General features: G+C 41.8%; 1 long non-coding RNA gene across 5 annotated transcripts in view; it reads left to right on the forward strand.

The window, feature by feature from the left end:
- The window catches only part of LOC115288278, a 64,232-nt gene that overhangs the window by 24,954 nt on the left and 25,525 nt on the right, over positions 1-13,753 (forward strand). For 2 of the 5 annotated variants that reach the window (XR_003906918.1, XR_003906915.1), the window contains 2 exons: positions 10,309-10,367; positions 10,724-10,936. This is a non-coding gene — a long non-coding RNA (uncharacterized LOC115288278). The remainder of the gene's footprint in view (positions 1-10,308; positions 10,368-10,723; positions 10,937-13,753) is intronic. The other 3 variants (XR_003906919.1, XR_003906920.1, XR_003906916.1) reach the window with 3 other exon arrangements.

Raw genomic sequence — 13,753 nt, forward strand, 5'->3', positions numbered from 1 at the left:
TACTTCTTCTGTCTCCTTCCTTCCCTTACTCATCATCATGCGTGTGAGCCTACCACAAACCAGACATACTTTTGGTACCTGGAAACAACAGCAAACAAGATAGATATGGTTGCTTCCCTTACAGAGCTGGAATTCAAACCAAGCAGATACTTAGAGTCCAGGGCAAACTCTATGAAGATAACTGCTAAGATAGGGAATATTAGAGAAGTGGGTATTCCTGCAGTGGGGTGAGCTGTGAAGGACTTACCACAGAGGCGGACAATAAGCTATGTCCTGAAGAATGAGGAAAGCCAACCTTGGGGAGAATATCTTGTTCCTTGTAGCAACCCTTTCCACCTACCTTCCCCTCACTCTCATTGCTGAGTCTGCCAGCAAATACCGGAGACACATGTTTGTTAAATCATTAATCTCATGTTCATGGAAAACAGCAATATTGTTCTTAAGGGAATTGCAGTCCTTTCTTAGGTGAATATATATAATTTTCAGGATAGGTATTTTATTCACTCTTCATTTCGCTTTGGAAAGACATACAAAGCGCTGAGCACCAGGGGGGGAATAAAAAATGAATAATACAGGGTCCCCTCTACCTCCAGAATTGTATTAGTTGAAAAAAGCTAGGTGATATGGCAATAAAAAGAAATCCCTAAATCTCCGTGGCCTGGTGTAGTAGTGGTTTATTTCTCACTTACACAATCTCCAGTAAGGATGGGCAGCTCTACGTAGGTAGCTGTTTTACAAGCAATTACTTAAGGATCCAGGCTCCTTTTAGCTTGTGATTCTGGCCTTGATCCACAGAAGGTCAAAACAGGACTGGAGGCTCATCAAAATATTATTAGAGACTAGCTTTCTAAAGATCATCCTGAAAGATGCTCATATTTCTACCCACGTCCATCAGTCAGAACCCAAACACATAACCTCACATGAACTTCAAGAGAGCCTGGGAGAATGAGGTCTTCCTGTGTGCCCAGAAAGAAGAAATGAGATTGATGAAGATCTAGCTGATCTCCCTTCTAGGAATTTAGTGACCCAGAAAGATGAGAAGACACTAAGTTATCTTTATTAGAGGGCGACTGTCAAAAGCATGAAACAGAAGTAGAAACACAGATGGGAGCCCATAGTGATAGAGTGATTCATTCTGCTTATTCAACACAGGATAAACGAAGTCTGCTGGAGGAACTGAGTTTGATGAGGGTCTTAAATGATGAATAGGCATTGAAAATGTAGAAATAGAGCAGTGAGGTTGGACAAAGACACAGAAATGTGAAAGTTTGTACCTTCCAGAAACACTGGGATCTGGAAAGACTGGAGGAAACAGGAGTGGAGGGGGGAGAGGGATTAGATTCCCAAAGGTCTTGGATGTTCAGTTGAATAGTTTGAATTTTGTTCCACAGACAGCTGGATGGCATGAAACCTTTTTGAATAGGTAGTAACATCATCAGATTTATGTTTTTAAAAGAGATGTTTTCTTTTTCATGAATTTTGATTGTTGGCTTAGGTCAATGGACGTGTAAATGACAGATAATGAATCTTCAGTTTCTGCAAGAATAATACAGGAGAATCAAATGTCCCCAAAAAATGTCCCCACTTTACTGAACTGAGCAAACCCCCTGCTGATGGAAGTGTAATAAGTAAGGAGAGGTTCAGGTGCATCACTTAGCCTGGCAAAGAACTCGTCCAAGTACTTTTGGGAAATGCAGAGCAATTGGCAACTGTATGGTGTAGCTCGGGACACAGAAATTAGATTTTGGGCAGTTGCAGCAACTCTTTGTGTATGTCATCTTTGGCACCTTTGGGTCCCAGCCTTCACCTTGTTTCTCATCAGCTGACGACAGCCTGTATCTTAATCTTTAACCTAAAAGATACATACCCATTTCTTTATGGATTCTCAGTCCTATTGCTGTTTTGAAATATTGATAGTTACATACACTACTCAGTGACAGCACTTTCCAAATGCCTGGAAATTTAGTTGAAGTCCTAACATAGATGAAGTTTCTTTAGTGTCTTTGTATCTCTTCAACAGAGGCCCCAACCAGCCCCTTTCGGACCCATTTCCCTAATTCAAAGAACAGCAGAAAACACAGAAACATGAAAATCTTGATTTTATGCACTCGATCCTCACAGAAGTTTAGCACTCTTCACTTGCATAGCAGTTGCTGGTGTTTTTTCGATCCACTGGCCAGTCCTTTCCTACTCCTTGCTGTCAGAGCCCTTGTTTTGTCCATCTGGCCACTTTTTCCTAACCTGACTCGGGAGCAAACCCAAACTAGTCTAATATAATCAGAGCGACCCTGGACCCCTTGTTAGTGATGGGTTTAAGGTTGACCTTGTTCTGCCCAGTGAGGCGTAAGTGCAGGCCTACATGAAGACTGTTGGAAATATTGCCTTGATTATTTTCCTTCAGTTTTATTAAATATGATTGACATTCAGTGCTATATAAGCTTAAATGCTCAGCATAATGACTTGACTTACATATATAGGAAAATAATTATAATAAGTTTAGGTAACATCTATCTTCCCATATAGATACTAAAAAAATGTGTTTTCTTTCCTTATGAGCAGCTCTTTTAGGATCTAATCTCTCAATAACTTTTAAATACACCATACAGCAGTGTTAACTATAGTCCTCATGTTGCACAGGATCCCACTACTTATTTGTCTTATATCTGGAAGTTTGTACCTTTGACCACCTTTGTCCAGTGCTCCCGCCCCCCAATCCCTGCCTCTATTAACCACAAATCTGGTCTCTTTTTCTATGAATTTGTGATTTTTGTCTGTTTGTTTGTTTTTTAGATTCCACATATAAGTAAGACCATATAGTATTTGTCTATCTCTGTCTGACTTATTTCACTTAGCACAATGTCCTCGAGGTCCACCCATGTTGTTGCAAATCGCCAGATTTTCTTCTTTTTGTGGCTGAACACTATTTCACTGACTAATTAACTAACTAAATAAATACTATATATATATTCTTTATGTATATACATATATATCGATTGTATATATATTTCATGTTTCTTTACCCATTCATCTGTCAATGGACTGTCAATAGAAACTTAGGTTATTTCCATGTCTTGGTATTCTAAATAATGCTGCAGCAAACACAGGGATGGAGATGTCTCTTCGACACAGCAATTTCATTTCTTTTGGATATATACCCAGAAGTGAGATTGCTGAATCATATGGTAATTCTATTTTTAGCTTTGTGAGGATCCTCCATATTGTTTTTCATAGTGGCTGCAGCATTTCACACTCCCACCAACAGTGCATGAAGGTTCCGTCTCCTTCACAGCCTCGCCGGCATTTGTTGTGTCTTGTCTCTTTTGATAATAACCTTTCTACCAGGGGTGAGGTGGTACCTCAGTGTGGTTTTGATTTGCATTTCCTAATGACTGGTGATGCCGAGCACCTTTCATGTGCCTGTTGGCCATTTGTGTATCTTCTTTGGAAAATGTCTATTCAGGTCCCTTGCCCTTTTATTTTTTACTGGATTATTTTGGTTTTTGCCATTGAGTTATGTGAGTTCTTTATATACTTTGGGGATCAACCCTTTACACATATATGGTCCACAAATATTTTCTTTCATTGTCTAGGTCACCTTTTCCTTTTGTTGATCATTTCTTTTGTTGTGTAGAAGCTTGTCCCACTTGTTAATTTTTTATCTCATTGCTTGTGCTTCAGATATCATGTCCAAAAAAAATCATTCATAGGGCCCACACTAATGAGCTTTTTTCCTACATTTTCTTGTCACTTTGACTTGGAAGAGCAGTCATCCAATTTGTGTTTCTCTTCTTCTACTGGATGCTGCTGTGTCTGGCTGTGATGCTGGGAATAGCAGGGAACACCTTGCAGGCCCGGGGAAGCCCAGTGAAGCAATGACAGTGCCCTGCGAATGGCAGAGCAAGACCACAGGAGGAAATAGGACCCTGGTGGACTGTGAACTCATCCACTTAACCATGCTTACAGGTGTTCTTTACCAAGACTTCTTTTATATGAGCTAATACTTTTCCTTTACTTTTTTTCTTTACTTTTTTAAGCTGGTCCATTTAGAGTTTTCTATTACTTGCTACAGAAACATGATAATCAATAACAATGATAATTTTTTCTTATTACTCACCATCCCAGTGAGGAAAGCAGATGGTGTAAGCAGAGCTCCCACATTACATATGTCTAGGCCACAATGTGATCAGCGCCCCCTGGGGTTGTACAAAGCAGGTTCACAAAAGCAGGAAGTGAGCAAACAGACTCATCTGGGTCACAGAGAGGATTAGTAAGAAAACAGGAAGGGTCCATCCAAGGTAGAGGCTCCCTCCTTGAAGTCTGGCTGGAGTGTAGAACCAGGCACACTTGCCTCTGGTCTTTTTGCCTGTAGACTTTGGCCACTTCCCTTAGCATCGTGAAGCTTCAGCTTTTCTCATCTATAAAATGCGCACCTTGAAGATTATTATGAGTACAAACTCACTTGTGGCAAATCATCTAGTGTAGTGATCACAGCCCAGACAAGATGGGCATTCAGCAAAGGGAAACTTCTAACTTGAGCAAGGATTCACAGACTTTTCTCCCTCGGATCAATGGAGAAACTCTGGGTCATTTACCTTCCTATTGTCACGTGAGACCACAGATTCAAAGCAGAACGGAAGGCTAGTGTTCCAGGGAAGAGACCCAGTTCACAGCCAAGGTCAGCTAGTAATGAATTCCTGCCTGACCCCCACCTCCATACAGCTCCATCTCATATATGTGTAAGCTCACGTGGATCAGGGAGGATCCCAAGATCCTAGTTTAAGGTGTATAACATGTTGATTTGATACACTTACATATTACAAAATTATTACGACACAGCATTAACTAATACCTCCATCATGCCACCTAATTTCTTTTTTCTGGTGAAAACATTGAAGATCTACTCTCTGAGAAACTCTCAAGTATGTAATACAGAATTATTAACTAAAATATCCATGCTCTACATTAAATCCCTAGAACTTACTCATCTTATAATTGGAAGTTTGTGCCCTTTGACCAGTATCTCTCCATCTCCCACGCCCCCCCCCAACAGCCCTTGATAACCACTATTCTAGTCTCTATTTCTAAGAGTTCAGCTTCTTTAGACTCCACACAGAGGTGAGATCATACAGTATTTGTCTTTCCCTGTCTTATTTCACTTAGCAAAATGCACTCAGTGTCCATCCATGTTGCTGTAAATGGCAGGAGTACCCCCCACTTTTCATGGCTAAATAATATTCCATTGCACACAGATGAGACAGACACAGCAATATCTTCTTTATCCATTCATCCATTGACAGACATGAATATTGTCTCTGTATCTTGGCTATCATGAATAATGCTGCAATAAACAGAGGAGTAAACTATAGCAATCCTAGTTTCATTTCCCTTGGATATATACCCAGAAGTAGGATTGCTGGGTTATACGGTAGTTCCACTTATAACCTTCTGAAGAGCCTCCATTCTGTTTCCCAGAGTGGCTGCCCCAGTTTACATTCCAACCACCAGCCTTGTGAACCCATTGTTCAAGCTATAGCGCCACTACAAACTTAGAGCAAAACTGGGTTTGTAAGAGTCATTTCAGCTGAGCACTGCGCTACATACTCCCCATTAATTTTTTTCATAACTACTTGTTAGCCTCCAGTTTGAGAGAAGGAGAATAAAAAAAAACCTGGAATGTTCTTTCTTGGAATGATAATTGCTCATTAGAACCCCATTTTGTTATAATTGTACAATTCATTATGCTGAGTACTTCATTAGAAGCATTGTAAAATCTCTGACAACTTGAATATGTTGCATTGAATATCAAAATGAATCTGATTTAGAGCTTTGCTGTTTCTTGAGGGCATTTTCTAATTAACAGAAGCCTGAGAAGCCAGAAGACTGAGAGTCTCCATATTTTCTTCTAGGGTCATTATTAGAGATGTGCTTAAAACAACATGATTTTAAAATAGGAAGCTTTCTTTAGGACAGAAAGAAAAAAATAGCCCATAAACCTGAAATGGTCACAATGAGGCCACATCTGTCTTTACAAATACAAATAGCTCAGAATGGTTTGCAGTTAATAGCAAACCAAATCTTTTCATAGTGCTGTTTGGGACTTTTGGGTAAAGACAGCAGATTGAACATTTTCATTTATTTCCCTTTCCTCTTGAAAGCCTACTAAAAATGACGGTCTTGGGGATTCAAAAGTGGTATAAACCCATAAGGACAGAGGACATGAAGAACCTGACAGGAACAACAAAATCCTGGGAGCAGGAAGCTGGAACACAAGGGCAGTTGGGTTTGTAAGCCCAAGAAAGGAGAATCAGACTGGCAGACTGGGAAGTGAGAAGCAAACCTACTGGCCTTCGGCCCACCCCCCAAACTGGGGATCTGGTACCTGGGGATAATGGCGAGGCTCTAAGAAGATCAGCTGACAGTCTGCTTAGGGAGCATTTAGATCCCCAGGCCTCTTCTTCCACACTGCCCAGCTGAGGGACTATCCTTCACCCCACTGGCACAGGTCAAGAGGTCTACCTCTGGAGAGTGTGAAACAGAGAGCCTCTGGACTGTAAGACGCCAGAAATAGTTGATGGCAAGAACACCACAATAAGACAGGCAGATCTAATGGATATTTACATATCTAATGATGAAATCCTCGATCCCAGCCTTCTTCGGCTAAGGAAATACTGGAACCAGCCTTGCACCCTGACCTTAAGATTGGGAAGTCCTTGTTTGAGGAATCTGGCCAGCCAAAAGGGAAATACTTCAAGATAATCTTGCAGAGTCCTCGAGAAAATGACAGTCAGAGCATTGGTTCCACAAACCTGCAGATCAGCACCACCTGGGCACTTGATAAAAATGCAAAACCTTGGGGGCACCTGGCTGGCTCAGTCAGTTAAGTGTCGGACTTTGGCTCAGGTCATGATCTCATAGTTGGTGAGTTTGAATCCTGCATCAGGCTCTTTGCTGAAATTGTGGAGCCTGCTTGGGATTCTCTCTCTCTCTCTCTCTCTCTCTCTCTCTCTCTCTCTCTCTTTCTCTCTGATCCTTCCCAGTGAGTACTCTCTCTCTCAAAAACAAATAAACTTAAAAAATTTTTCTTTAGATGCAAATTCTTGCCTCTGCTCCAGACTTAACAGAATTGGGACCACTAGGGGTGGAGCCCTGAAATCTTAAGACCCCCAAGTATACACGGAAGTTGAGAACCACATTCTTTAACCAATTTCATCATGGACATAGAGTTTTCCTTCCTCATAAATATGAGCAGTCAAGGATGGGCATATATCAGAAGAAAAATGGAAAACAAAATAAACTGGAAGAAATAACAGTCTTTGAGATAAAAGAGACCATGCAGGAAAAATCCAACTTGGGAAAGAGCTAACATTAATGCCCTCAGGAAGGTAAGAAAAAATATTCATCAACAAGGTATGGTGGCTATTTTTTTAATAGGAGTCCTTTAGAAAACAACAAATATGGGCTTTTGAAAATTTAACAATATGATAGTAGAAATGAAGGATTTGACAAAACAAACCCCCTAAAAAGTAAAACCAAGAGACAAAGAAAATAGGAAGAGGAAATAAAAATCTAAGGATTGGTATAGGAGAGTGTTGAGAATTTCTGTTCTACGAGAATGAACATACAAATAATTTAAAAATCCAGACAAAGGAAGCAGAGAAAGGAAATACTCAATGAAATAATTGACAAATATTTCCCAGCATTGAAGAATATAGATTCCCAGGTGGAAAGTGCCCACCTGATGCCCAGAGAGTAGGTGAAAATAGATACATATCAAGGCACATCACAGTCGGATTTCAGAATGCGGGAATAAAAAGAAGATCTTGCAAGTTTCCAGAAAGAACTAGACACATACTAAGTATTAAGAAACAGAACATCTCGGGGTGCCTAGGTGGCTCAGTCAGGTGCTCATCCGACTCTTGATTTCAGCTCAGTCATCATCTTATGGTTCGTAGGTTTGAGCCCTGCATCAGGCTTTGCACTGACAGCACATGGAGCCTGCTTGGAATTCTCTCTCTCCTCTCTCTCTGCTCCTGCCCCCCCCCACATGTGCACTTTCTCTGTCTCTCTCTCAAAATAAATAAACTTAAACAAAAAAGAAACAGAATGTCTTTAAACTTCTCAGGAGCAGCAGTGGATCTGGGAAGACAATGGAGCAAGGTTTCAAGAGCCTTAAAAAGATGATTTCCAATGTAGAATTCCATACCCTGGTAGACAACTGATCAAATGCAGAAAGAGAAAAACCATAGCCAAATGTATGATGGTAGAATAAAGACACTTAAAAACAGGCTAAGTTTTCTAAGCTCTTGGGTCATGATGTTACATTGTGTAGAAAGAACTAGATAGTGGTCAATGTCGAAGTATCAACTCTGTCTCACAGATGCTTCCCAGAGCAGTGTAAAGCAGGGCCTTTGTGATGACTGCTGTTTTGTCCCTTTGTGTCTGTTGTCACCCCTCTTCCTTCTGTATCCCACCTGTGACCAGAGAGTGCTCTTCCCTGAGGACTTGTCTCCCCACCCTGCCCCTACCTCCTGAAGATAGTAAGCAACCTTTTTGTTCTCAGTGAGGTTTCATCTTGATCTGGAATTACCATGTAAAAGGGACGTGGGGTGGAACCGTGGATGAGGGCAGTATGGAGGCCAGTCCTGGGGTCTTACCTTAAAGCTGCGTTTGAAAAAGCAGATTTCACATTACTTTACATAATAATTTTCAAGGGGCACTTGGGTGGCTCAGTTGTTTAAGCGTCCAGTTTTGGCTCAGGTCATGATCTCATGGTTCACGAGATCGAGCCCTGCTTCGGGCTCTGTGTTGACAGTGTTGAGCCTGCTTGGGATTCTCTCTCTCTCTCTCTCTCTCTCTCTCTCTCTCTCTCTCTCTCTCTCACTCTCTCTTTCTGCCCCTCCCTTACTCACACTTTCTCTCTCTCAAAATAAATTAAAAAAGTTAAAAAAAGTATTAAAAATGTCTTTCAAGATAATTTTATTTACTTTAAATAAGGTTAAGAAAATATTAGCTGTCCCTATCAAATGTTATTTTTATCATTTTTATTTGGGGTGGATTGGAGGACTGACGGAGCTGGGGCCGTGGGCCCTCTCTCAGCCCCCCTTCCCCCGCCCTTGTGTCTAGTGAAGATGGCGGAAGCCCAGACAGTCTTCACAATAGGTGACCCTGGAGGCTGTTTGCACGTGCCTTCTTGTTCCTAGGAGTGAATCACCTTGGGTCTGGCCTGTTTGAAGTCTCTCCCATGGAACTTCCCCTTAGAAGCTGCTCCCACAACCTGCCCAACTGGGCTCCCTAGAGCCTAATTCTTGCAACACTGTTTTTCAAAGGACTATTCTTTATTAAAGAGATTTATTCAAAGATCCCTAGGTTTGCCAGGGCAGGTGTTCTGGGTACTAGCACGGTGACAGACTCATTTCTTTCTGAGCTTCATTGGTCTGAACCCTAACACAGGGCCCAGATCCACTGTCTTTCTGGTGAGCTTTTAGGATAGTGGGGGTGGTTGAGAGCCTGAGCTGTGGGGTAAGCTAAAAATGGGTTCAAATCCCATCCCTGCAAGCTGTGGTGGGACAAATGAGCCCATCTCAACTAGTCGTTGGGAGGATCAAGAGAGATCATGTACTCAGGGATTAAGCACATTAAATCTTCAATCAATGAGAGATCATTAATAAAATTACTTGAGGACTCTGTAAAATGTCCTCCTAGGAAAAAACATTGCAGAAACAATCTCTTTGAGTTTAGGTATTTAGGAAATGAAACAAGAATCTTTAAAACTCCTTTATTTATATTCTCACCATCTCCTCTCCTTGCCACCCCACACTATCCCCTATTGGGCTGGGGACACATCTATAAACTCAAGTTCAGTCGTAGCACCAGCTCTAGATACCCCATAGCCTGAATTATAAGACTGGTACACTAGATGATTCAAGAAAATTTAAAAGAGAAAGTGAGTACTGGGTGTAGTATGTAAGTGATGAATGGGACTCTACTCCCAAAATCAAGAGCACAGAGTACACACTGCATGTTAGCCAATTTGACAATAAATTATATTTTTTTAAATGCAAGGGAAAAAAAGAAAATGAAACACAATAGAAAGCTTCCCCTCTTTTTTTGAAAAGTGTTTCTCTGAGATGAGTCTGACTTTTCCCAGGAGGCAGAGTGATAATAATGATGACAGGCAGTGTTAGCTGAGTGTTTTCTATGTGTCAGGGTCTTTCTCAAGTTTATTTTCACAAGTTTTACTAAGATTATCTTATTTAACCCTCATGGGAATCCTAGGAGAGAAGTACATTTGTTATTCTCTTTTTGCAGATAAGAAACCCGAAGCTTGCAGATGTGAACTAACCTAGGAGGAAGCAGACAACAGCTCAGTAAGTGAAAGCATATTTAGAGAGCTGTGGTTCTTGAAAGGGTCTTGATCATCGTCACACAGTAAAGACTTTCACGGATTCCACCTTTCTCATCTTTAGTGGTTTCTAGGAAAAGTGTGAGTAAGAGTTTTCTTCTTCGTTCCATGTAGCTAGCAGGGAACCTTCTAGATACCCAGGGATATTTCTCTGTCCTTTGCCTCAACATATAGAACTTCAGAGCAGGAGCTCATTCGTGGGGACTTTGAGACAGATTGCCAGAGCTCAGTTGGACTCTAACTCAGCTCTGTTCATTTCCCTGCACTCCAAATCCTTCCAAGGCAAGGACTGGGCCACACATTCTCTTGTCTTTCCCAAAGGCGCTCGATAGCAAAAGCAATGATTCCAGCCCGGCCAGTCACATTCATATCCAAGCTCATGTTTGGTTTGTTTTCATCAACCTTCAGTTCCTTCTTTGTAAAGTTATCCCCAACAGATACATCAGGAAGAAGCCTGGACTGGATGATCTGCAAAGTCCCAACTAACTTGGAAAGTCTGTTATTCTGTCTGTTACTGTTACATAAAAGATAAAGGTATGCATCACAAGTGTTAAGACAAATCCAAAAATGTCATTGCTTATTACTGCTTTCTTGGAATCTCTTTTAGGCATTGACAGTTGGGGGGGGGGCAGGCACCTTTCCACTAGGCTGCTGAGAAATCAGAAGGGAAATGACCTTGTGCTGGCCACAGTCAGGCCATTTTGTGTCAGCTGAGAACTCCCCTTTGATGCCGTCATCCAGTCCAGCCCTGAAGGGTCTGTGAGGACTGGCCAGGGATAGGACCACCCTCGGAGGGAACATTATGTGTAGAGCCTGAGCTTGGAAATCAAACCTTCCCCAGGGTTCAACTCTCAGCTGTGCTACTGACTCACACTGTCACCTAATCTCAGTTTTTTAAAATCTGAAACATGGATAATGGCATTCTCATTGAGAGGGCTATGGTGGGAATCGAATGATCTGCGTATGTGCCAACACCTGGCATGAGGCCCATCTTGTGGTAAATACTGCGTCATTGGTAAGTGTTAGTTATTGTATTGTTAACAGAGTCCAATTGCCCTGCCTGTTGTGAAGGCTTACAGCATCCAAGGCTGGGTGGAGGGGCCATTCTTATGGACATTGAGACTTGGATTTTATCAGCAGTGACTACCATGGGTTTTTAAGAACCAAAATGAGAGTACTTAGGGCTTATCCCTACTGTTATAAAAAAAATAATAATTAATTCTGTAAATCTAAATGTATCATTAATTTGAGTTGCCTGTTACTGCCAGTCATAAAGAACTTTTCTGGCAGGCAAAGTTAACCAAAGATGGACCGATTGCTTTAGTGGAGCTAGGGCTCATCACCACGGCAGGAATGACGTAAGGGTAGGGTTGAGGACCCCTTGGTTAGAATATAGCAGAGGACATAGAAGGGCCTAGCAGTGGTTTGTGTTGATGACTTTAAGTTTTCTGAAGGTCCAAATAGGCATCACAGGTCTCCAAACAGCCCTGGAGATTTATCATTTTTGCTGCAAGTGTCTTTGGTCTTGTAGACCACCCATCAAGTGACAGAATCTATAAAGAAACTTTGCAAGCCACCCCCCTCATTGATCGACTTTCAGGTTTCCCTCGATGAGTATTCTTGAAACGTGGCTCCTATGTATAACTGTGTTCATGCAGCGCCCCTGACCCTTGGAGAGGAGAGCCGATGCCTCCCAAACATCTCTGTGGCTGCAGGCTCAAGGCAAGGGGACAGCGGTGCTGCTTCCTGATAAGAGCCAGCCTTTGCAGAGGGGACACACTCCACCTACAGAAGTCACAAAATGTCCGTGCAAGTAGGGAAGAGGCAGATGAATGGCTGTCAGGCCTGTGCGTCTATGGAATCAAGGCCAACCCCTGGCCACAGAGCATGGTATATTTAGATGCTTCAGTTAGACTGCTTGAGTATTGACATAGTCTTGTAAACTGACACCCTTCAAAGGAGTGAAAAGAAGAAATAAGTTTAGAGGAACATTTACATAGAGGTTTTCCTTGGGTTCCAGCTGCCCAACTGAATTAGCATCAAACCATTGCCCTGGAACGAGGTCATGAGCATTGGTTTCCCTGGTCTTGCACAATGAGCGCAGTCAACGCGGGTGATGCCTGGTTTTCATTTGGGAAAAATTTACATTTGATCCCACCCTCACCCCCAAACTTCTTTCCTCCTATCCGCTTGATTCAGTCATTCAAAGACTCAAATATTTGCAACAACGCCTCCACTGTTCTTTCCACTGCTGGCTTGGCTACAAAATTCCCTCTCCCGCAGTCTTCCATCCCAAGCAAAACCCCCCTTCTCGACTTCAGACTGGCATCAATAAGGAGTTTGGAGGGAAAAAGCTGAGTGAGCGAATTCACACTCACAAGTAAAGAACTGATGAATCCTTGAAGCCGTCCTAACACTTAACTGCATATTCAAGCATCCTACTTACACAGTTTCAGGGTTTAAAAGCTAACCTCTTGGATGGCAGCATTTCATTCATTAACAGCAACAGCAAAACGTTTTTACATCTTGAGACTCCCCTCCGACCTTGTGCTCCTTAATCTGTTAGTTAGGAAATGCTGCATCTGGGAACAGCAGTTGATACTGTTAACCCTCCAATATATGTAGATCCACAGTCAGATTAGATGAGAATCACAGAAGCCTCTGTAGGACATACAAGAAAGGTCTTCAATCCCCTCCAGGGTCCTTGTGTTCCCAGTTCCTATCCTAGGGTTCCCTGAGATAGGAAATCTCAGGAATGGGCTGACATGACCTTCCCTCAATGCCAAATTAGGAGCTTCTCCTGTCCTTTGAGCATATGGGGGAAAAGAATAGCCCATGATGATGGAATTTTGATATTTGAAAAATGAACAGCTTATTAGAGTTTACTGTGTGTTGTTACTATTCTAGATGCTTTAATCCATTCATTCAACATGGAGTGCTTCCTATTTGCCAGTCTAAATGCTCATTCTTCCTTCATTTATCTAATGCTTGACCTCTTATGTGTCAAATATTATCATAAATACTGTTCATTCGTTCACCACAAGTATTTACTGAGAACCTCCTGTGTGTCAGGCGCTGATCTATGCTCTCTAGCAATGAATCCAGCAGAGCCTCTACCTTCATGGAGATGACACTCACTGGGAGGTCACCAGGCAATGAACAAATAAATGAGAAAAAAAATACAGTGTATCAGATGAGATTGATTCTTATGGAGAAGAAGAAAGCAGTTGAAGGGACAGACAGTGTGGGAGGAAGATGTTGCTGTTTTTAGCTCTCAACGGTGAGGTGGTCTTAAATCATCATTGATAATGATTAGCTATTGACAAGATTTGGGGTGTCCATAGAAGTGTC

The sequence above is a fragment of the Suricata suricatta genome, chromosome 1 (genome assembly GCF_006229205.1).
Source record: "Suricata suricatta isolate VVHF042 chromosome 1, meerkat_22Aug2017_6uvM2_HiC, whole genome shotgun sequence".
NCBI lineage: Eukaryota > Metazoa > Chordata > Mammalia > Carnivora > Herpestidae > Suricata > Suricata suricatta.